Source organism: Triturus cristatus, chromosome 10 (genome assembly GCF_964204655.1).
Source record: "Triturus cristatus chromosome 10, aTriCri1.1, whole genome shotgun sequence".
Taxonomy (NCBI): Eukaryota; Metazoa; Chordata; class Amphibia; order Caudata; family Salamandridae; genus Triturus; species Triturus cristatus.
Window position 1 is genome coordinate 857,164,281 of NC_140593.1, and position 19,684 is coordinate 857,183,964.

At 47.4% G+C, this 19,684-nt stretch overlaps 14 non-coding genes across 14 annotated transcripts; all 14 read right to left on the minus strand.

The window, feature by feature from the left end:
- Positions 1 to 934: 934 nt before the first annotated feature.
- TRNAV-AAC (transfer RNA valine (anticodon AAC)) lies at positions 935 to 1,007 on the minus strand. The gene has a single exon. It is a non-coding gene; the product is annotated as a tRNA-Val (tRNA).
- An 897-nt stretch (positions 1,008 to 1,904) lies between these two features.
- On the minus strand, positions 1,905 to 1,977 carry TRNAV-UAC (transfer RNA valine (anticodon UAC)). Its single transcript has one exon. It is a non-coding gene; the product is annotated as a tRNA-Val (tRNA).
- Positions 1,978 to 4,742: 2,765 nt separating this feature from the next.
- TRNAV-UAC (transfer RNA valine (anticodon UAC)) lies at positions 4,743 to 4,815 on the minus strand. Its single transcript has one exon. It is a non-coding gene; the product is annotated as a tRNA-Val (tRNA).
- A 385-nt stretch (positions 4,816 to 5,200) lies between these two features.
- Positions 5,201 to 5,272, minus strand: TRNAP-CGG (transfer RNA proline (anticodon CGG)). Its single transcript has one exon. It is a non-coding gene; the product is annotated as a tRNA-Pro (tRNA).
- Positions 5,273 to 7,579: 2,307 nt separating this feature from the next.
- TRNAV-UAC (transfer RNA valine (anticodon UAC)) lies at positions 7,580 to 7,652 on the minus strand. The gene has a single exon. It is a non-coding gene; the product is annotated as a tRNA-Val (tRNA).
- Positions 7,653 to 8,037: 385 nt separating this feature from the next.
- On the minus strand, positions 8,038 to 8,109 carry TRNAP-CGG (transfer RNA proline (anticodon CGG)). Its single transcript has one exon. It is a non-coding gene; the product is annotated as a tRNA-Pro (tRNA).
- Positions 8,110 to 10,416: 2,307 nt separating this feature from the next.
- On the minus strand, positions 10,417 to 10,489 carry TRNAV-UAC (transfer RNA valine (anticodon UAC)). The gene has a single exon. It is a non-coding gene; the product is annotated as a tRNA-Val (tRNA).
- Positions 10,490 to 10,874: 385 nt separating this feature from the next.
- Positions 10,875 to 10,946, minus strand: TRNAP-CGG (transfer RNA proline (anticodon CGG)). The gene has a single exon. It is a non-coding gene; the product is annotated as a tRNA-Pro (tRNA).
- A 2,307-nt stretch (positions 10,947 to 13,253) lies between these two features.
- On the minus strand, positions 13,254 to 13,326 carry TRNAV-UAC (transfer RNA valine (anticodon UAC)). The gene has a single exon. It is a non-coding gene; the product is annotated as a tRNA-Val (tRNA).
- A 385-nt stretch (positions 13,327 to 13,711) lies between these two features.
- TRNAP-CGG (transfer RNA proline (anticodon CGG)) lies at positions 13,712 to 13,783 on the minus strand. The gene has a single exon. It is a non-coding gene; the product is annotated as a tRNA-Pro (tRNA).
- A 2,307-nt stretch (positions 13,784 to 16,090) lies between these two features.
- TRNAV-UAC (transfer RNA valine (anticodon UAC)) lies at positions 16,091 to 16,163 on the minus strand. The gene has a single exon. It is a non-coding gene; the product is annotated as a tRNA-Val (tRNA).
- A 385-nt stretch (positions 16,164 to 16,548) lies between these two features.
- Positions 16,549 to 16,620, minus strand: TRNAP-CGG (transfer RNA proline (anticodon CGG)). The gene has a single exon. It is a non-coding gene; the product is annotated as a tRNA-Pro (tRNA).
- Positions 16,621 to 17,956: 1,336 nt separating this feature from the next.
- Positions 17,957 to 18,029, minus strand: TRNAV-AAC (transfer RNA valine (anticodon AAC)). Its single transcript has one exon. It is a non-coding gene; the product is annotated as a tRNA-Val (tRNA).
- An 897-nt stretch (positions 18,030 to 18,926) lies between these two features.
- On the minus strand, positions 18,927 to 18,999 carry TRNAV-UAC (transfer RNA valine (anticodon UAC)). The gene has a single exon. It is a non-coding gene; the product is annotated as a tRNA-Val (tRNA).
- Between the last annotated feature and the right edge of the window lie 685 nt (positions 19,000 to 19,684).

The window sequence follows — 19,684 nt, forward strand, 5'->3', positions numbered from 1 at the left end:
ACCTGGGAGCCCCAGGGTGGCTGAATTCCCAGTATGGCCATTTTTGGGCAAGTCACCTCCTTTCCTCCTGCCTCAATCTAGAATTGGCTGCAAATCACAAGATAGAGTTCAATGTCCGTGTGTACTGCCTACTCCCAGCTACCTCTCTGTCGTCCTTATGTAAATTAAAATTCGCAAGGGGGGACCAATGACAATCTGCTCCTCCCACATAACCAGGAAGCCCTGTTGAACATGTCTGCCTGTGTTGTTGCAGGGACAGTGCCTTCTCCGCCCAAAAGGTGGCAGGAGAGCCTCACAACAAAGATGGGATCAACTGCTTAATGAGAAACCAGAACGGCAGTTTGTGTGATGGAGTGCAAATGTAACGGAAGGTGTGCCTGAGGTGTCCCTTCCAGGAATACATGGAATTGTGATTGAGGGCCCAGCCTGATCGTTGGTGGATTTCTCGTCATATGTTACAGGTCCGTGCAATGATTGTGGTGTGTGGGGAATGCACTGCAAAAAACAGGACGATTTAAGGGTGTAAAAGAAACCTGTCAGAAGTGGGATTTGAACCCACGCCTCCATGAGGAGACCAGAAGTCTCAGTTGCACTGAAGATCAAGCTCTCTTGAGTCTGGCACCTTAGACCACTCAGCCATCCTGACAGCCCTGGGTGTGCACAGATCTGACTCTTCTGACTGCACCTGCCAATGTTTGCACTTACAACGTTCACAGCAATGTCACAAGTGTAAAGACCCCACAATACAACATGGCATGACAAAAAAAAAGCTAGGCCCAAGAGCGACCACTGATGGATGCGGATTACTTTGTTTCGTCTTGCAAAAGAAAAGGAAGTTTCCCACGGCTCGCTGGGTTCAAGGACCGCCTCTTCTTAAGCTTGCATTGAGATAATAAGGTTTTAGAGGGTGCACATAAAAGCAGCTCATGCACAGTGTTTCTGCCCGGTCTCGAACCGGGGACCTTTCGCGTGTTAGGCGAACGTGATGACCACTACACTACAGAAACTCACTTGCTGTGTTTTACTGTTAGAGCAAGGTTCCTCTCAAGGATTCTCTCTACTTCTATTCTGCTGTATCAGCAGCCACTCAGAAAGCGAGGAGCAAGTGTGAAAACTGCAGAGATATCAGCCACATGCTTGCAATTAGACGTATTAAAATTGACTTATGCAGGCATCGACAGACAAATATCTGATGCCTAAATGCCAGCAAGTACAGCTTGGGAAAGCATCACCTGGGACACACACAGACTAAGCATGAAGGCAGAAAAAGCATGGTGATCCATGTTTCTTATGAGGTTCAAAATATTTTGTGCAACAATGCGGCGAGTGTAATGAGAAATAGTCAGGCATTGTGAGCTTTGAGTAGGATTCGTATGTTTACCTCTGAAAAAGGGCTGGTCCGGGATTTGAACCCGGGACCTCTCGCACCCTAAGCGAGAATCATACCCCTAGACCAACGAGCCTAGGCACACAAGAGTCGCCTTTCGCACCGGCTCCGGGGGTTATTGGCAGTGAGTTAGTGAATGCTTCACCCAAAGCAAGCAACTGCACATGCTGCTCTCTTCTGCAATATGGTTGCTGTCTTTTCCATGGCCGTCATCGAACAAGAAATGAAAATGCCTCTATCCTTCAGACATTTTGTTTGTTCTAGGTGTATGCTCTCGGTGAGGTCAATAAAACCATTTCTGCTCTCATGCCTTGCTTTCATGAAGTAGGCCCAACCTTCAGTACACAAGGACGTGCAAACGAATAGCGCAAACTATCGTCACTTCTCTTTTTGAGCTGTCACTGATGCCCCTGGAGCACAGTACGTCACGCTGGTGAGGGATAGACAGCTTCCATTATCTCAGCTTTCCTATAAGTTGAGAGAGTAAATGCAAACTGTGTGAAAAACAGAAAGCTGCTGTTTCTGCCCGGTCTCGAACCAGGGACTTTTCGCGTGTAAAGCGAACGTGATAACCACTACACTACAGAAACAGACACGCTTGCAGGAATCTTCTTGGCATGTAGTGGGCTGGAATGCACAGACCAAGGGCCAATGTCCATAAAGCTCAAAGTTGGACCCTCCTTACCCGATCTCTTTCTTTGGAAGAAAGGAACGAGGACCACTTTTATTCCAAAAGGCGATTTTAAAACCATACCTGAAACCACACTAGAAAAACACTTTGCATTTAATTTTCCTACACTGATGGTCCACCCCAGAAAAGCAGTTGCAAAGAAGTCCGGCACTGAAATTCTATACGCCAAAAGTGGGAAATAGCGTAGAGGGAAAGGAACTTTCTCACCATACACGGCGTCTTATAGCATTGAAAAGAAGAAATGGCCCTATATAATAAGCAGCCTAAAAATAATACCACAGCATGGGCTCGTCCGGGATTTGAACCCGGGACCTCTCGCACCCGAAGCAAGAATCATAACCCTAGACCAACGAGCCTGATTCCCGAGTCGGCATTTTAAGCAATTTCTTATGCGTCTTTCAGAAACAAAGCAGGCCTATTTGGCTGCTCTCTCTCTATGTGAACCACACAAAGTCATGTTTTCTCTCAAGGTGTTGTTTTTTTCACTCTTGCAAGGAAGGGATCAGTCGATAGCCTAGCTGCCAGAGAGCAGAAAAAAGGCGCTGATGAGAACTGCAGGCACTTTCTGGCACTTGTACTCCTTTGCAAGTCCTGGACACTTGCCCCATAGACTTCCACCCCAGATGCAAGGGAGGGCCTGCCAATTCTTGCTCCTAAGACAGAGGCATTTGATTCTTGGATTCAAACACGCTCACTCAGCGCTCGATCAGGCTCGATCAAGCGAGATTTATATGAGTGGCTCGCAGGACTGAAACACTCACCTGGGAGCCCCAGGGTGGCTGAATTCCCAGTATGGCCATTTTTGGGCAAGTCACCTCCTTTCCTCCTGCCTCAATCTAGAATTGGCTGCAAATCACAAGATAGAGTTCAATGTCCGTGTGTACTGCCTACTCCCAGCTACCTCTCTGTCGTCCTTATGTAAATTAAAATTCGCAAGGGGGGACCAATGACAATCTGCTCCTCCCACATAACCAGGAAGCCCTGTTGAACATGTCTGCCTGTGTTGTTGCAGGGACAGTGCCTTCTCCGCCCAAAAGGTGGCAGGAGAGCCTCACAACAAAGATGGGATCAACTGCTTAATGAGAAACCAGCACGGCAGTTTGTGTGATGGAGTGCAAATTTAACGGAAGGTGTGCCTGAGGTGTCCCTTCCAGGAATACATGGAATTGTGATTGAGGGCCCAGCCTGATCGTTGGTGGATTTCTCGTCATATGTTACAGGTCCGTGCAATGATTGTGGTGTGTGGGGAATGCACTGCAAAAAACAGGACGATTTAAGGGTGTAAAAAAAACCTGTCAGAAGTGGGATTTGAACCCACGCCTCCATGAGGAGACCAGAAGTCTCACTTGCACTGAAGATCAAGCTCTCTTGAATCTGGCACCTTAGACCACTCAGCCATCCTGACAGCCCTGGGTGTGCACAGATCTGACTCTTCTGACTGCACCTGCCAATGTTTGCACTTACAACGTTCACAGCAATGTCACAAATGTAAAGACCCCACAATACAACATGGCATGACAAAAAAAAAGCTAGGCCCAAGAGCGACCACTGATGGATGCGGATTACTTTGTTTCGTCTTGCAAAAGAAAAGGAAGTTTCCCACGGCTCGCTGGGTTCAAGGACCGCCTCTTCTTAAGCTTGCATTGAGATAATAAGGTTTTAGAGGGTGCACATAAAAGCAGCTCTTGCACAGTGTTTCTGCCCGGTCTCGAACCGGGGACCTTTCGCGTGTTAGGCGAACGTGATGACCACTACACTACAGTAACTCACTTGCTGTGTTTTACTGTTAGAGCAAGGTTCCTCTCAAGGATTCTCTCTACTTCTATTCTGCTGTATCAGCAGCCACTCAGAAAGCGAGGAGCAAGTGTGAAAACTGCAGAGATATCAGCCAACATGCTTGCAATTAGACGTATTAAAATTGACTTATGCAGGCATCGACAGACAAATATCTGATGCCTAAATGCCAGCAAGTACAGCTTGGGAAAGCATCACCTGGGACACACACAGACTAAGCATGAAGGCAGAAAAAGCATGGTGATCCATGTTTCTTATGAGGTTCAAAATATTTTGTGCAACAATGCGGCGAGTGTAATGAGAAATAGTCAGGCATTGTGAGCTTTGAGTAGGATTCGTGTGTTTACCTCTGAAAAAGGGCTGGTCCGGGATTTGAACCCGGGACCTCTCGCACCCTAAGCGAGAATCATACCCCTAGACCAACGAGCCTAGGCACACAAGAGTCGCCTTTCGCACCGGCTCCGGGGGTTATTGGCAGTGAGTTAGTGAATGCTTCACCCAAAGCAAGCAACTGCACATGCTGCTCTCTTCTGCAATATGGTTGCTGTCTTTTCCATGGCCGTCATCGAACAAGAAATGAAAATGCCTCTATCCTTCAGACATTTTGTTTGTTCTAGGTGTATGCTCTCGGTGAGGTCAATAAAACCATTTCTGCTCTCATGCCTTGCTTTCATGAAGTAGGCCCAACCTTCAGTACACAAGGACGTGCAAACGAATAGCGCAAACTATCGTCACTTCTCTTTTTGAGCTGTCACTGATGCCCCTGGAGCACAGTACGTCACGCTGGTGAGGGATAGACAGCTTCCATTATCTCAGCTTTCCTATAAGTTGAGAGAGTAAATGCAAACTGTGTGAAAAACAGAAAGCTGCTGTTTCTGCCCGGTCTCGAACCAGGGACCTTTCGCGTGTAAAGCGAACGTGATAACCACTACACTACAGAAACAGACACGCTTGCAGGAATCTTCTTGGCATGTAGTGGGCTGGAATGCACAGACCAAGGGCCAATGTCCATGAAGCTCAAAGTTGGACCCTCCTTACCCGATCTCTTTCTTTGGAAGAAAGGAACGAGGACCACTTTTATTCCAAAAGGCGATTTTAAAACCATACCTGAAACCACACTAGAAAAACACTTTGCATTTAATTTTCCTACACTGATGGTCCACCCCAGAAAAGCAGTTGCAAAGAAGTCCGGCACTGAAATTCTATACGCCAAAAGTGGGAAATAGCGTAGAGGGAAAGGAACTTTCTCACCATACACGGCGTCTTATAGCATTGAAAAGAAGAAATGGCCCTATATAATAAGCAGCCTAAAAATAATTCCACAGCATGGGCTCGTCCGGGATTTGAACCCGGGACCTCTCGCACCCGAAGCGAGAATCATACCCCTAGACCAACGAGCCTGATTCCCCAGTCGGCATTTTAAGCAATTTCTGATGCGTCTTTCAGAAACAAAGCAGGGCTATTTGGCTGCTCTCTCTCTATGTGAACCACACAAAGTCATGTTTTCTCTCAAGGTGTTGTTTTTTCACTCTTGCAAGGAAGGGATCAGTCGATATCCTTGCTGCCAGAGAGCAGAAAAAAGGCGCTGATGAGAACTGCAGGCACTTTCTGGCACTTGTACTCCTCTGCAAGTCCTGGACACTTGCCCCATGGACTTCCACCCCAGATGCAAGGGAGGGCCTGCCAATTCTTGCTCCTAAGACAGAGGCATTTGATTCTTGGATTCAAACACGCTCACTCAGCGCTCGATCAGGCTCGATCAGGCGAGATTTATATGAGTGGCTCGCAGGACTGAAACACTCACCTGGGAGCCCCAGGGTGGCTGAATTCCCAGTATGGCCATTTTTGGGCAAGTCACCTCCTTTCCTCCTGCCTCAATCTAGAATTGGCTGCAAATCACAAGATAGAGTTCAATGTCCGTGTGTACTGCCTACTCCCAGCTACCTCTCTGTCGTCCTTATGTAAATTAAAATTCGCAAGGGGGGACCAATGACAATCTGCTCCTCCCACATAACCAGGAAGCCCTGTTGAACATGTCTGCCTGTGTTGTTGCAGGGACAGTGCCTTCTCCGCCCAAAAGGTGGCAGGAGAGCCTCACAACAAAGATGGGATCAACTGCTTAATGAGAAACCAGAACGGCAGTTTGTGTGATGGAGTGCAAATGTAACGGAAGGTGTGCCTGAGGTGTCCCTTCCAGGAATACATGGAATTGTGATTGAGGGCCCAGCCTGATCGTTGGTGGATTTCTCGTCATATGTTACAGGTCCGTGCAATGATTGTGGTGTGTGGGGAATGCACTGCAAAAAACAGGACGATTTAAGGGTGTAAAAGAAACCTGTCAGAAGTGGGATTTGAACCCACGCCTCCATGAGGAGACCAGAAGTCTCAGTTGCACTGAAGATCAAGCTCTCTTGAGTCTGGCACCTTAGACCACTCAGCCATCCTGACAGCCCTGGGTGTGCACAGATCTGACTCTTCTGACTGCACCTGCCAATGTTTGCACTTACAACGTTCACAGCAATGTCACAAGTGTAAAGACCCCACAATACAACATGGCATGACAAAAAAAAAGCTAGGCCCAAGAGCGACCACTGATGGATGCGGATTACTTTGTTTCGTCTTGCAAAAGAAAAGGAAGTTTCCCACGGCTCGCTGGGTTCAAGGACCGCCTCTTCTTAAGCTTGCATTGAGATAATAAGGTTTTAGAGGGTGCACATAAAAGCAGCTCTTGCACAGTGTTTCTGCCCGGTCTCGAACCGGGGACCTTTCGCGTGTTAGGCGAACGTGATGACCACTACACTACAGTAACTCACTTGCTGTGTTTTACTGTTAGAGCAAGGTTCCTCTCAAGGATTCTCTCTACTTCTATTCTGCTGTATCAGCAGCCACTCAGAAAGCGAGGAGCAAGTGTGAAAACTGCAGAGATATCAGCCAACATGCTTGCAATTAGACGTATTAAAATTGACTTATGCAGGCATCGACAGACAAATATCTGATGCCTAAATGCCAGCAAGTACAGCTTGGGAAAGCATCACCTGGGACACACACAGACTAAGCATGAAGGCAGAAAAAGCATGGTGATCCATGTTTCTTATGAGGTTCAAAATATTTTGTGCAACAATGCGGCGAGTGTAATGAGAAATAGTCAGGCATTGTGAGCTTTGAGTAGGATTCGTATGTTTACCTCTGAAAAAGGGCTGGTCCGGGATTTGAACCCGGGACCTCTCGCACCCTAAGCGAGAATCATACCCCTAGACCAACGAGCCTAGGCACACAAGAGTCGCCTTTCGCACCGGCTCCGGGGGTTATTGGCAGTGAGTTAGTGAATGCTTCACCCAAAGCAAGCAACTGCACATGCTGCTCTCTTCTGCAATATGGTTGCTGTCTTTTCCATGGCCGTCATCGAACAAGAAATGAAAATGCCTCTATCCTTCAGACATTTTGTTTGTTCTAGGTGTATGCTCTCGGTGAGGTCAATAAAACCATTTCTGCTCTCATGCCTTGCTTTCATGAAGTAGGCCCAACCTTCAGTACACAAGGACGTGCAAACGAATAGCGCAAACTATCGTCACTTCTCTTTTTGAGCTGTCACTGATGCCCCTGGAGCACAGTACGTCACGCTGGTGAGGGATAGACAGCTTCCATTATCTCAGCTTTCCTATAAGTTGAGAGAGTAAATGCAAACTGTGTGAAAAACAGAAAGCTGCTGTTTCTGCCCGGTCTCGAACCAGGGACCTTTCGCGTGTAAAGCGAACGTGATAACCACTACACTACAGAAACAGACACGCTTGCAGGAATCTTCTTGGCATGTAGTGGGCTGGAATGCACAGACCAAGGGCCAATGTCCATGAAGCTCAAAGTTGGACCCTCCTTACCCGATCTCTTTCTTTGGAAGAAAGGAACGAGGACCACTTTTATTCCAAAAGGCGATTTTAAAACCATACCTGAAACCACACTAGAAAAACACTTTGCATTTAATTTTCCTACACTGATGGTCCACCCCAGAAAAGCAGTTGCAAAGAAGTCCGGCACTGAAATTCTATACGCCAAAAGTGGGAAATAGCGTAGAGGGAAAGGAACTTTCTCACCATACACGGCGTCTTATAGCATTGAAAAGAAGAAATGGCCCTATATAATAAGCAGCCTAAAAATAATTCCACAGCATGGGCTCGTCCGGGATTTGAACCCGGGACCTCTCGCACCCGAAGCGAGAATCATACCCCTAGACCAACGAGCCTGATTCCCCAGTCGGCATTTTAAGCAATTTCTGATGCGTCTTTCAGAAACAAAGCAGGGCTATTTGGCTGCTCTCTCTCTATGTGAACCACACAAAGTCATGTTTTCTCTCAAGGTGTTGTTTTTTCACTCTTGCAAGGAAGGGATCAGTCGATATCCTTGCTGCCAGAGAGCAGAAAAAAGGCGCTGATGAGAACTGCAGGCACTTTCTGGCACTTGTACTCCTCTGCAAGTCCTGGACACTTGCCCCATGGACTTCCACCCCAGATGCAAGGGAGGGCCTGCCAATTCTTGCTCCTAAGACAGAGGCATTTGATTCTTGGATTCAAACACGCTCACTCAGCGCTCGATCAGGCTCGATCAGGCGAGATTTATATGAGTGGCTCGCAGGACTGAAACACTCACCTGGGAGCCCCAGGGTGGCTGAATTCCCAGTATGGCCATTTTTGGGCAAGTCACCTCCTTTCCTCCTGCCTCAATCTAGAATTGGCTGCAAATCACAAGATAGAGTTCAATGTCCGTGTGTACTGCCTACTCCCAGCTACCTCTCTGTCGTCCTTATGTAAATTAAAATTCGCAAGGGGGGACCAATGACAATCTGCTCCTCCCACATAACCAGGAAGCCCTGTTGAACATGTCTGCCTGTGTTGTTGCAGGGACAGTGCCTTCTCCGCCCAAAAGGTGGCAGGAGAGCCTCACAACAAAGATGGGATCAACTGCTTAATGAGAAACCAGAACGGCAGTTTGTGTGATGGAGTGCAAATGTAACGGAAGGTGTGCCTGAGGTGTCCCTTCCAGGAATACATGGAATTGTGATTGAGGGCCCAGCCTGATCGTTGGTGGATTTCTCGTCATATGTTACAGGTCCGTGCAATGATTGTGGTGTGTGGGGAATGCACTGCAAAAAACAGGACGATTTAAGGGTGTAAAAGAAACCTGTCAGAAGTGGGATTTGAACCCACGCCTCCATGAGGAGACCAGAAGTCTCAGTTGCACTGAAGATCAAGCTCTCTTGAGTCTGGCACCTTAGACCACTCAGCCATCCTGACAGCCCTGGGTGTGCACAGATCTGACTCTTCTGACTGCACCTGCCAATGTTTGCACTTACAACGTTCACAGCAATGTCACAAGTGTAAAGACCCCACAATACAACATGGCATGACAAAAAAAAAGCTAGGCCCAAGAGCGACCACTGATGGATGCGGATTACTTTGTTTCGTCTTGCAAAAGAAAAGGAAGTTTCCCACGGCTCGCTGGGTTCAAGGACCGCCTCTTCTTAAGCTTGCATTGAGATAATAAGGTTTTAGAGGGTGCACATAAAAGCAGCTCTTGCACAGTGTTTCTGCCCGGTCTCGAACCGGGGACCTTTCGCGTGTTAGGCGAACGTGATGACCACTACACTACAGTAACTCACTTGCTGTGTTTTACTGTTAGAGCAAGGTTCCTCTCAAGGATTCTCTCTACTTCTATTCTGCTGTATCAGCAGCCACTCAGAAAGCGAGGAGCAAGTGTGAAAACTGCAGAGATATCAGCCAACATGCTTGCAATTAGACGTATTAAAATTGACTTATGCAGGCATCGACAGACAAATATCTGATGCCTAAATGCCAGCAAGTACAGCTTGGGAAAGCATCACCTGGGACACACACAGACTAAGCATGAAGGCAGAAAAAGCATGGTGATCCATGTTTCTTATGAGGTTCAAAATATTTTGTGCAACAATGCGGCGAGTGTAATGAGAAATAGTCAGGCATTGTGAGCTTTGAGTAGGATTCGTATGTTTACCTCTGAAAAAGGGCTGGTCCGGGATTTGAACCCGGGACCTCTCGCACCCTAAGCGAGAATCATACCCCTAGACCAACGAGCCTAGGCACACAAGAGTCGCCTTTCGCACCGGCTCCGGGGGTTATTGGCAGTGAGTTAGTGAATGCTTCACCCAAAGCAAGCAACTGCACATGCTGCTCTCTTCTGCAATATGGTTGCTGTCTTTTCCATGGCCGTCATCGAACAAGAAATGAAAATGCCTCTATCCTTCAGACATTTTGTTTGTTCTAGGTGTATGCTCTCGGTGAGGTCAATAAAACCATTTCTGCTCTCATGCCTTGCTTTCATGAAGTAGGCCCAACCTTCAGTACACAAGGACGTGCAAACGAATAGCGCAAACTATCGTCACTTCTCTTTTTGAGCTGTCACTGATGCCCCTGGAGCACAGTACGTCACGCTGGTGAGGGATAGACAGCTTCCATTATCTCAGCTTTCCTATAAGTTGAGAGAGTAAATGCAAACTGTGTGAAAAACAGAAAGCTGCTGTTTCTGCCCGGTCTCGAACCAGGGACCTTTCGCGTGTAAAGCGAACGTGATAACCACTACACTACAGAAACAGACACGCTTGCAGGAATCTTCTTGGCATGTAGTGGGCTGGAATGCACAGACCAAGGGCCAATGTCCATGAAGCTCAAAGTTGGACCCTCCTTACCCGATCTCTTTCTTTGGAAGAAAGGAACGAGGACCACTTTTATTCCAAAAGGCGATTTTAAAACCATACCTGAAACCACACTAGAAAAACACTTTGCATTTAATTTTCCTACACTGATGGTCCACCCCAGAAAAGCAGTTGCAAAGAAGTCCGGCACTGAAATTCTATACGCCAAAAGTGGGAAATAGCGTAGAGGGAAAGGAACTTTCTCACCATACACGGCGTCTTATAGCATTGAAAAGAAGAAATGGCCCTATATAATAAGCAGCCTAAAAATAATTCCACAGCATGGGCTCGTCCGGGATTTGAACCCGGGACCTCTCGCACCCGAAGCGAGAATCATACCCCTAGACCAACGAGCCTGATTCCCCAGTCGGCATTTTAAGCAATTTCTGATGCGTCTTTCAGAAACAAAGCAGGGCTATTTGGCTGCTCTCTCTCTATGTGAACCACACAAAGTCATGTTTTCTCTCAAGGTGTTGTTTTTTCACTCTTGCAAGGAAGGGATCAGTCGATATCCTTGCTGCCAGAGAGCAGAAAAAAGGCGCTGATGAGAACTGCAGGCACTTTCTGGCACTTGTACTCCTCTGCAAGTCCTGGACACTTGCCCCATGGACTTCCACCCCAGATGCAAGGGAGGGCCTGCCAATTCTTGCTCCTAAGACAGAGGCATTTGATTCTTGGATTCAAACACGCTCACTCAGCGCTCGATCAGGCTCGATCAGGCGAGATTTATATGAGTGGCTCGCAGGACTGAAACACTCACCTGGGAGCCCCAGGGTGGCTGAATTCCCAGTATGGCCATTTTTGGGCAAGTCACCTCCTTTCCTCCTGCCTCAATCTAGAATTGGCTGCAAATCACAAGATAGAGTTCAATGTCCGTGTGTACTGCCTACTCCCAGCTACCTCTCTGTCGTCCTTATGTAAATTAAAATTCGCAAGGGGGGACCAATGACAATCTGCTCCTCCCACATAACCAGGAAGCCCTGTTGAACATGTCTGCCTGTGTTGTTGCAGGGACAGTGCCTTCTCCGCCCAAAAGGTGGCAGGAGAGCCTCACAACAAAGATGGGATCAACTGCTTAATGAGAAACCAGAACGGCAGTTTGTGTGATGGAGTGCAAATGTAACGGAAGGTGTGCCTGAGGTGTCCCTTCCAGGAATACATGGAATTGTGATTGAGGGCCCAGCCTGATCGTTGGTGGATTTCTCGTCATATGTTACAGGTCCGTGCAATGATTGTGGTGTGTGGGGAATGCACTGCAAAAAACAGGACGATTTAAGGGTGTAAAAGAAACCTGTCAGAAGTGGGATTTGAACCCACGCCTCCATGAGGAGACCAGAAGTCTCAGTTGCACTGAAGATCAAGCTCTCTTGAGTCTGGCACCTTAGACCACTCAGCCATCCTGACAGCCCTGGGTGTGCACAGATCTGACTCTTCTGACTGCACCTGCCAATGTTTGCACTTACAACGTTCACAGCAATGTCACAAGTGTAAAGACCCCACAATACAACATGGCATGACAAAAAAAAAGCTAGGCCCAAGAGCGACCACTGATGGATGCGGATTACTTTGTTTCGTCTTGCAAAAGAAAAGGAAGTTTCCCACGGCTCGCTGGGTTCAAGGACCGCCTCTTCTTAAGCTTGCATTGAGATAATAAGGTTTTAGAGGGTGCACATAAAAGCAGCTCTTGCACAGTGTTTCTGCCCGGTCTCGAACCGGGGACCTTTCGCGTGTTAGGCGAACGTGATGACCACTACACTACAGTAACTCACTTGCTGTGTTTTACTGTTAGAGCAAGGTTCCTCTCAAGGATTCTCTCTACTTCTATTCTGCTGTATCAGCAGCCACTCAGAAAGCGAGGAGCAAGTGTGAAAACTGCAGAGATATCAGCCAACATGCTTGCAATTAGACGTATTAAAATTGACTTATGCAGGCATCGACAGACAAATATCTGATGCCTAAATGCCAGCAAGTACAGCTTGGGAAAGCATCACCTGGGACACACACAGACTAAGCATGAAGGCAGAAAAAGCATGGTGATCCATGTTTCTTATGAGGTTCAAAATATTTTGTGCAACAATGCGGCGAGTGTAATGAGAAATAGTCAGGCATTGTGAGCTTTGAGTAGGATTCGTATGTTTACCTCTGAAAAAGGGCTGGTCCGGGATTTGAACCCGGGACCTCTCGCACCCTAAGCGAGAATCATACCCCTAGACCAACGAGCCTAGGCACACAAGAGTCGCCTTTCGCACCGGCTCCGGGGGTTATTGGCAGTGAGTTAGTGAATGCTTCACCCAAAGCAAGCAACTGCACATGCTGCTCTCTTCTGCAATATGGTTGCTGTCTTTTCCATGGCCGTCATCGAACAAGAAATGAAAATGCCTCTATCCTTCAGACATTTTGTTTGTTCTAGGTGTATGCTCTCGGTGAGGTCAATAAAACCATTTCTGCTCTCATGCCTTGCTTTCATGAAGTAGGCCCAACATTCAGTACACAAGGACGTGCAAACGAATAGCGCAAACTATCGTCACTTCTCTTTTTGAGCTGTCACTGATGCCCCTGGAGCACAGTACGTCACGCTGGTGAGGGATAGACAGCTTCCATTATCTCAGCTTTCCTATAAGTTGAGAGAGTAAATGCAAACTGTGTGAAAAACAGAAAGCTGCTGTTTCTGCCCGGTCTCGAACCAGGGACCTTTCGCGTGTAAAGCGAACGTGATAACCACTACACTACAGAAACAGACACGCTTGCAGGAATCTTCTTGGCATGTAGTGGGCTGGAATGCACAGACCAAGGGCCAATGTCCATGAAGCTCAAAGTTGGACCCTCCTTACCCGATCTCTTTCTTTGGAAGAAAGGAACGAGGACCACTTTTATTCCAAAAGGCGATTTTAAAACCATACCTGAAACCACACTAGAAAAACACTTTGCATTTAATTTTCCTACACTGATGGTCCACCCCAGAAAAGCAGTTGCAAAGAAGTCCGGCACTGAAATTCTATACGCCAAAAGTGGGAAATAGCGTAGAGGGAAAGGAACTTTCTCACCATACACGGCGTCTTATAGCATTGAAAAGAAGAAATGGCCCTATATAATAAGCAGCCTAAAAATAATTCCACAGCATGGGCTCGTCCGGGATTTGAACCCGGGACCTCTCGCACCCGAAGCGAGAATCATACCCCTAGACCAACGAGCCTGATTCCCCAGTCGGCATTTTAAGCAATTTCTGATGCGTCTTTCAGAAACAAAGCAGGGCTATTTGGCTGCTCTCTCTCTATGTGAACCACACAAAGTCATGTTTTCTCTCAAGGTGTTGTTTTTTCACTCTTGCAAGGAAGGGATCAGTCGATATCCTTGCTGCCAGAGAGCAGAAAAAAGGCGCTGATGAGAACTGCAGGCACTTTCTGGCACTTGTACTCCTCTGCAAGTCCTGGACACTTGCCCCATGGACTTCCACCCCAGATGCAAGGGAGGGCCTGCCAATTCTTGCTCCTAAGACAGAGGCATTTGATTCTTGGATTCAAACACGCTCACTCAGCGCTCGATCAGGCTCGATCAGGCGAGATTTATATGAGTGGCTCGCAGGACTGAAACACTCACCTGGGAGCCCCAGGGTGGCTGAATTCCCAGTATGGCCATTTTTGGGCAAGTCACCTCCTTTCCTCCTGCCTCAATCTAGAATTGGCTGCAAATCACAAGATAGAGTTCAATGTCCGTGTGTACTGCCTACTCCCAGCTACCTCTCTGTCGTCCTTATGTAAATTAAAATTCGCAAGGGGGGACCAATGACAATCTGCTCCTCCCACATAACCAGGAAGCCCTGTTGAACATGTCTGCCTGTGTTGTTGCAGGGACAGTGCCTTCTCCGCCCAAAAGGTGGCAGGAGAGCCTCACAACAAAGATGGGATCAACTGCTTAATGAGAAACCAGAACGGCAGTTTGTGTGATGGAGTGCAAATGTAACGGAAGGTGTGCCTGAGGTGTCCCTTCCAGGAATACATGGAATTGTGATTGAGGGCCCAGCCTGATCGTTGGTGGATTTCTCGTCATATGTTACAGGTCCGTGCAATGATTGTGGTGTGTGGGGAATGCACTGCAAAAAACAGGACGATTTAAGGGTGTAAAAGAAACCTGTCAGAAGTGGGATTTGAACCCACGCCTCCATGAGGAGACCAGAAGTCTCAGTTGCACTGAAGATCAAGCTCTCTTGAGTCTGGCACCTTAGACCACTCAGCCATCCTGACAGCCCTGGGTGTGCACAGATCTGACTCTTCTGACTGCACCTGCCAATGTTTGCACTTACAACGTTCACAGCAATGTCACAAGTGTAAAGACCCCACAATACAACATGGCATGACAAAAAAAAAGCTAGGCCCAAGAGCGACCACTGATGGATGCGGATTACTTTGTTTCGTCTTGCAAAAGAAAAGGAAGTTTCCCACGGCTCGCTGGGTTCAAGGACCGCCTCTTCTTAAGCTTGCATTGAGATAATAAGGTTTTAGAGGGTGCACATAAAAGCAGCTCTTGCACAGTGTTTCTGCCCGGTCTCGAACCGGGGACCTTTCGCGTGTTAGGCGAACGTGATGACCACTACACTACAGTAACTCACTTGCTGTGTTTTACTGTTAGAGCAAGGTTCCTCTCAAGGATTCTCTCTACTTCTATTCTGCTGTATCAGCAGCCACTCAGAAAGCGAGGAGCAAGTGTGAAAACTGCAGAGATATCAGCCAACATGCTTGCAATTAGACGTATTAAAATTGACTTATGCAGGCATCGACAGACAAATATCTGATGCCTAAATGCCAGCAAGTACAGCTTGGGAAAGCATCACCTGGGACACACACAGACTAAGCATGAAGGCAGAAAAAGCATGGTGATCCATGTTTCTTATGAGGTTCAAAATATTTTGTGCAACAATGCGGCGAGTGTAATGAGAAATAGTCAGGCATTGTGAGCTTTGAGTAGGATTCGTATGTTTACCTCTGAAAAAGGGCTGGTCCGGGATTTGAACCCGGGACCTCTCGCACCCTAAGCGAGAATCATACCCCTAGACCAACGAGCCTAGGCACACAAGAGTCGCCTTTCGCACCGGCTCCGGGGGTTATTGGCAGTGAGTTAGTGAATGCTTCACCCAAAGCAAGCAACTGCACATGCTGCTCTCTTCTGCAATATGGTTGCTGTCTTTTCCATGGCCGTCATCGAACAAGAAATGAAAATGCCTCTATCCTTCAGACATTTTGTTTGTTCTAGGTGTATGCTCTCGGTGAGGTCAATAAAACCATTTCTGCTCTCATGCCTTGCTTTCATGAAGTAGGCCCAACCTTCAGTACACAAGGACGTGCAAACGAATAGCGCAAACTATCGTCACTTCTCTTTTTGAGCTGTCACTGATGCCCCTGGAGCACAGTACGTCACGCTGGTGAGGGATAGACAGCTTCCATTATCTCAGCTTTCCTATAAGTTGAGAGAGTAAATGCAAACTGTGTGAAAAACAGAAAGCTGCTGTTTCTGCCCGGTCTCGAACCAGGGACCTTTCGCGTGTAAAGCGAACGTGATAACCACTACACTACAGAAACAGACACGCTTGCAGGAATCTTCTTGGCATGTAGTGGGCTGGAATGCACAGACCAAGGGCCAATGTCCATGAAGCTCAAAGTTGGACCCTCCTTACCCGATCTCTTTCTTTGGAAGAAAGGAACGAGGACCACTTTTATTCCAAAAGGCGATTTTAAAACCATACCTGAAACCACACTAGAAAAACACTTTGCATTTAATTTTCCTACACTGATGGTCCACCCCAGAAAAGCAGTTGCAAAGAAGTCCGGCACTGAAATTCTATACGCCAAAAGTGGGAAATAGCGTAGAGGGAAAGGAACTTTCTCACCATACACGGCGTCTTATAGCATTGAAAAGAAGAAATGGCCCTATATAATAAGCAGCCTAAAAATAATTCCACAGCATGGGCTCGTCCGGGATTTGAACCCGGGACCTCTCGCACCCGAAGCGAGAATCATACCCCTAGACCAACGAGCCTGATTCCCCAGTCGGCATTTTAAGCAATTTCTGATGCGTCTTTCAGAAACAAAGCAGGGCTATTTGGCTGCTCTCTCTCTATGTGAACCACACAAAGTCATGTTTTCTCTCAAGGTGTTGTTTTTTCACTCTTGCAAGGAAGGGATCAGTCGATATCCTTGCTGCCAGAGAGCAGAAAAAAGGCGCTGATGAGAACTGCAGGCACTTTCTGGCACTTGTACTCCTCTGCAAGTCCTGGACACTTGCCCCATGGACTTCCACCCCAGATGCAAGGGAGGGCCTGCCAATTCTTGCTCCTAAGACAGAGGCATTTGATTCTTGGATTCAAACACGCTCACTCAGCGCTCGATCAGGCTCGATCAGGCGAGATTTATATGAGTGGCTCGCAGGACTGAAACACTCACCTGGGAGCCCCAGGGTGGCTGAATTCCCAGTATGGCCATTTTTGGGCAAGTCACCTCCTTTCCTCCTGCCTCAATCTAGAATTGGCTGCAAATCACAAGATAGAGTTCAATGTCCGTGTGTACTGCCTACTCCCAGCTACCTCTCTGTCGTCCTTATGTAAATTAAAATTCGCAAGGGGGGACCAATGACAATCTGCTCCTCCCACATAACCAGGAAGCCCTGTTGAACATGTCTGCCTGTGTTGTTGCAGGGACAGTGCCTTCTCCGCCCAAAAGGTGGCAGGAGAGCCTCACAACAAAGATGGGATCAACTGCTTAATGAGAAACCAGAACGGCAGTTTGTGTGATGGAGTGCAAATGTAACGGAAGGTGTGCCTGAGGTGTCCCTTCCAGGAATACATGGAATTGTGATTGAGGGCCCAGCCTGATCGTTGGTGGATTTCTCGTCATATGTTACAGGTCCGTGCAATGATTGTGGTGTGTGGGGAATGCACTGCAAAAAACAGGACGATTTAAGGGTGTAAAAGAAACCTGTCAGAAGTGGGATTTGAACCCACGCCTCCATGAGGAGACCAGAAGTCTCAGTTGCACTGAAGATCAAGCTCTCTTGAGTCTGGCACCTTAGACCACTCAGCCATCCTGACAGCCCTGGGTGTGCACAGATCTGACTCTTCTGACTGCACCTGCCAATGTTTGCACTTACAACGTTCACAGCAATGTCACAAGTGTAAAGACCCCACAATACAACATGGCATGACAAAAAAAAAGCTAGGCCCAAGAGCGACCACTGATGGATGCGGATTACTTTGTTTCGTCTTGCAAAAGAAAAGGAAGTTTCCCACGGCTCGCTGGGTTCAAGGACCGCCTCTTCTTAAGCTTGCATTGAGATAATAAGGTTTTAGAGGGTGCACATAAAAGCAGCTCATGCACAGTGTTTCTGCCCGGTCTCGAACCGGGGACCTTTCGCGTGTTAGGCGAACGTGATGACCACTACACTACAGAAACTCACTTGCTGTGTTTTACTGTTAGAGCAAGGTTCCTCTCAAGGATTCTCTCTACTTCTATTCTGCTGTATCAGCAGCCACTCAGAAAGCGAGGAGCAAGTGTGAAAACTGCAGAGATATCAGCCACATGCTTGCAATTAGACGTATTAAAATTGACTTATGCAGGCATCGACAGACAAATATCTGATGCCTAAATGCCAGCAAGTACAGCTTGGGAAAGCATCACCTGGGACACACACAGACTAAGCATGAAGGCAGAAAAAGCATGGTGATCCATGTTTCTTATGAGGTTCAAAATATTTTGTGCAACAATGCGGCGAGTGTAATGAGAAATAGTCAGGCATTGTGAGCTTTGAGTAGGATTCGTATGTTTACCTCTGAAAAAGGGCTGGTCCGGGATTTGAACCCGGGACCTCTCGCACCCTAAGCGAGAATCATACCCCTAGACCAACGAGCCTAGGCACACAAGAGTCGCCTTTCGCACCGGCTCCGGGGGTTATTGGCAGTGAGTTAGTGAATGCTTCACCCAAAGCAAGCAACTGCACATGCTGCTCTCTTCTGCAATATGGTTGCTGTCTTTTCCATGGCCGTCATCGAACAAGAAATGAAAATGCCTCTATCCTTCAGACATTTTGTTTGTTCTAGGTGTATGCTCTCGGTGAGGTCAATAAAACCATTTCTGCTCTCATGCCTTGCTTTCATGAAGTAGGCCCAACCTTCAGTACACAAGGACGTGCAAACGAATAGCGCAAACTATCGTCACTTCTCTTTTTGAGCTGTCACTGATGCCCCTGGAGCACAGTACGTCACGCTGGTGAGGGATAGACAGCTTCCATTATCTCAGCTTTCCTATAAGTTGAGAGAGTAAATGCAAACTGTGTGAAAAACAGAAAGCTGCTGTTTCTGCCCGGTCTCGAACCAGGGACTTTTCGCGTGTAAAGCGAACGTGATAACCACTACACTACAGAAACAGACACGCTTGCAGGAATCTTCTTGGCATGTAGTGGGCTGGAATGCACAGACCAAGGGCCAATGTCCATAAAGCTCAAAGTTGGACCCTCCTTACCCGATCTCTTTCTTTGGAAGAAAGGAACGAGGACCACTTTTATTCCAAAAGGCGATTTTAAAACCATACCTGAAACCACACTAGAAAAACACTTTGCATTTAATTTTCCTACACTGATGGTCCACCCCAGAAAAGCAGTTGCAAAGAAGTCCGGCACTGAAATTCTATACGCCAAAAGTGGGAAATAGCGTAGAGGGAAAGGAACTTTCTCACCATACACGGCGTCTTATAGCATTGAAAAGAAGAAATGGCCCTATATAATAAGCAGCCTAAAAATAATACCACAGCATGGGCTCGTCCGGGATTTGAACCCGGGACCTCTCGCACCCGAAGCAAGAATCATAACCCTAGACCAACGAGCCTGATTCCCCAGTCGGCATTTTAAGCAATTTCTTATGCGTCTTTCAGAAACAAAGCAGGCCTATTTGGCTGCTCTCTCTCTATGTGAACCACACAAAGTCATGTTTTCTCTCAAGGTGTTGTTTTTTTCACTCTTGCAAGGAAGGGATCAGTCGATAGCCTAGCTGCCAGAGAGCAGAAAAAAGGCGCTGATGAGAACTGCAGGCACTTTCTGGCACTTGTACTCCTTT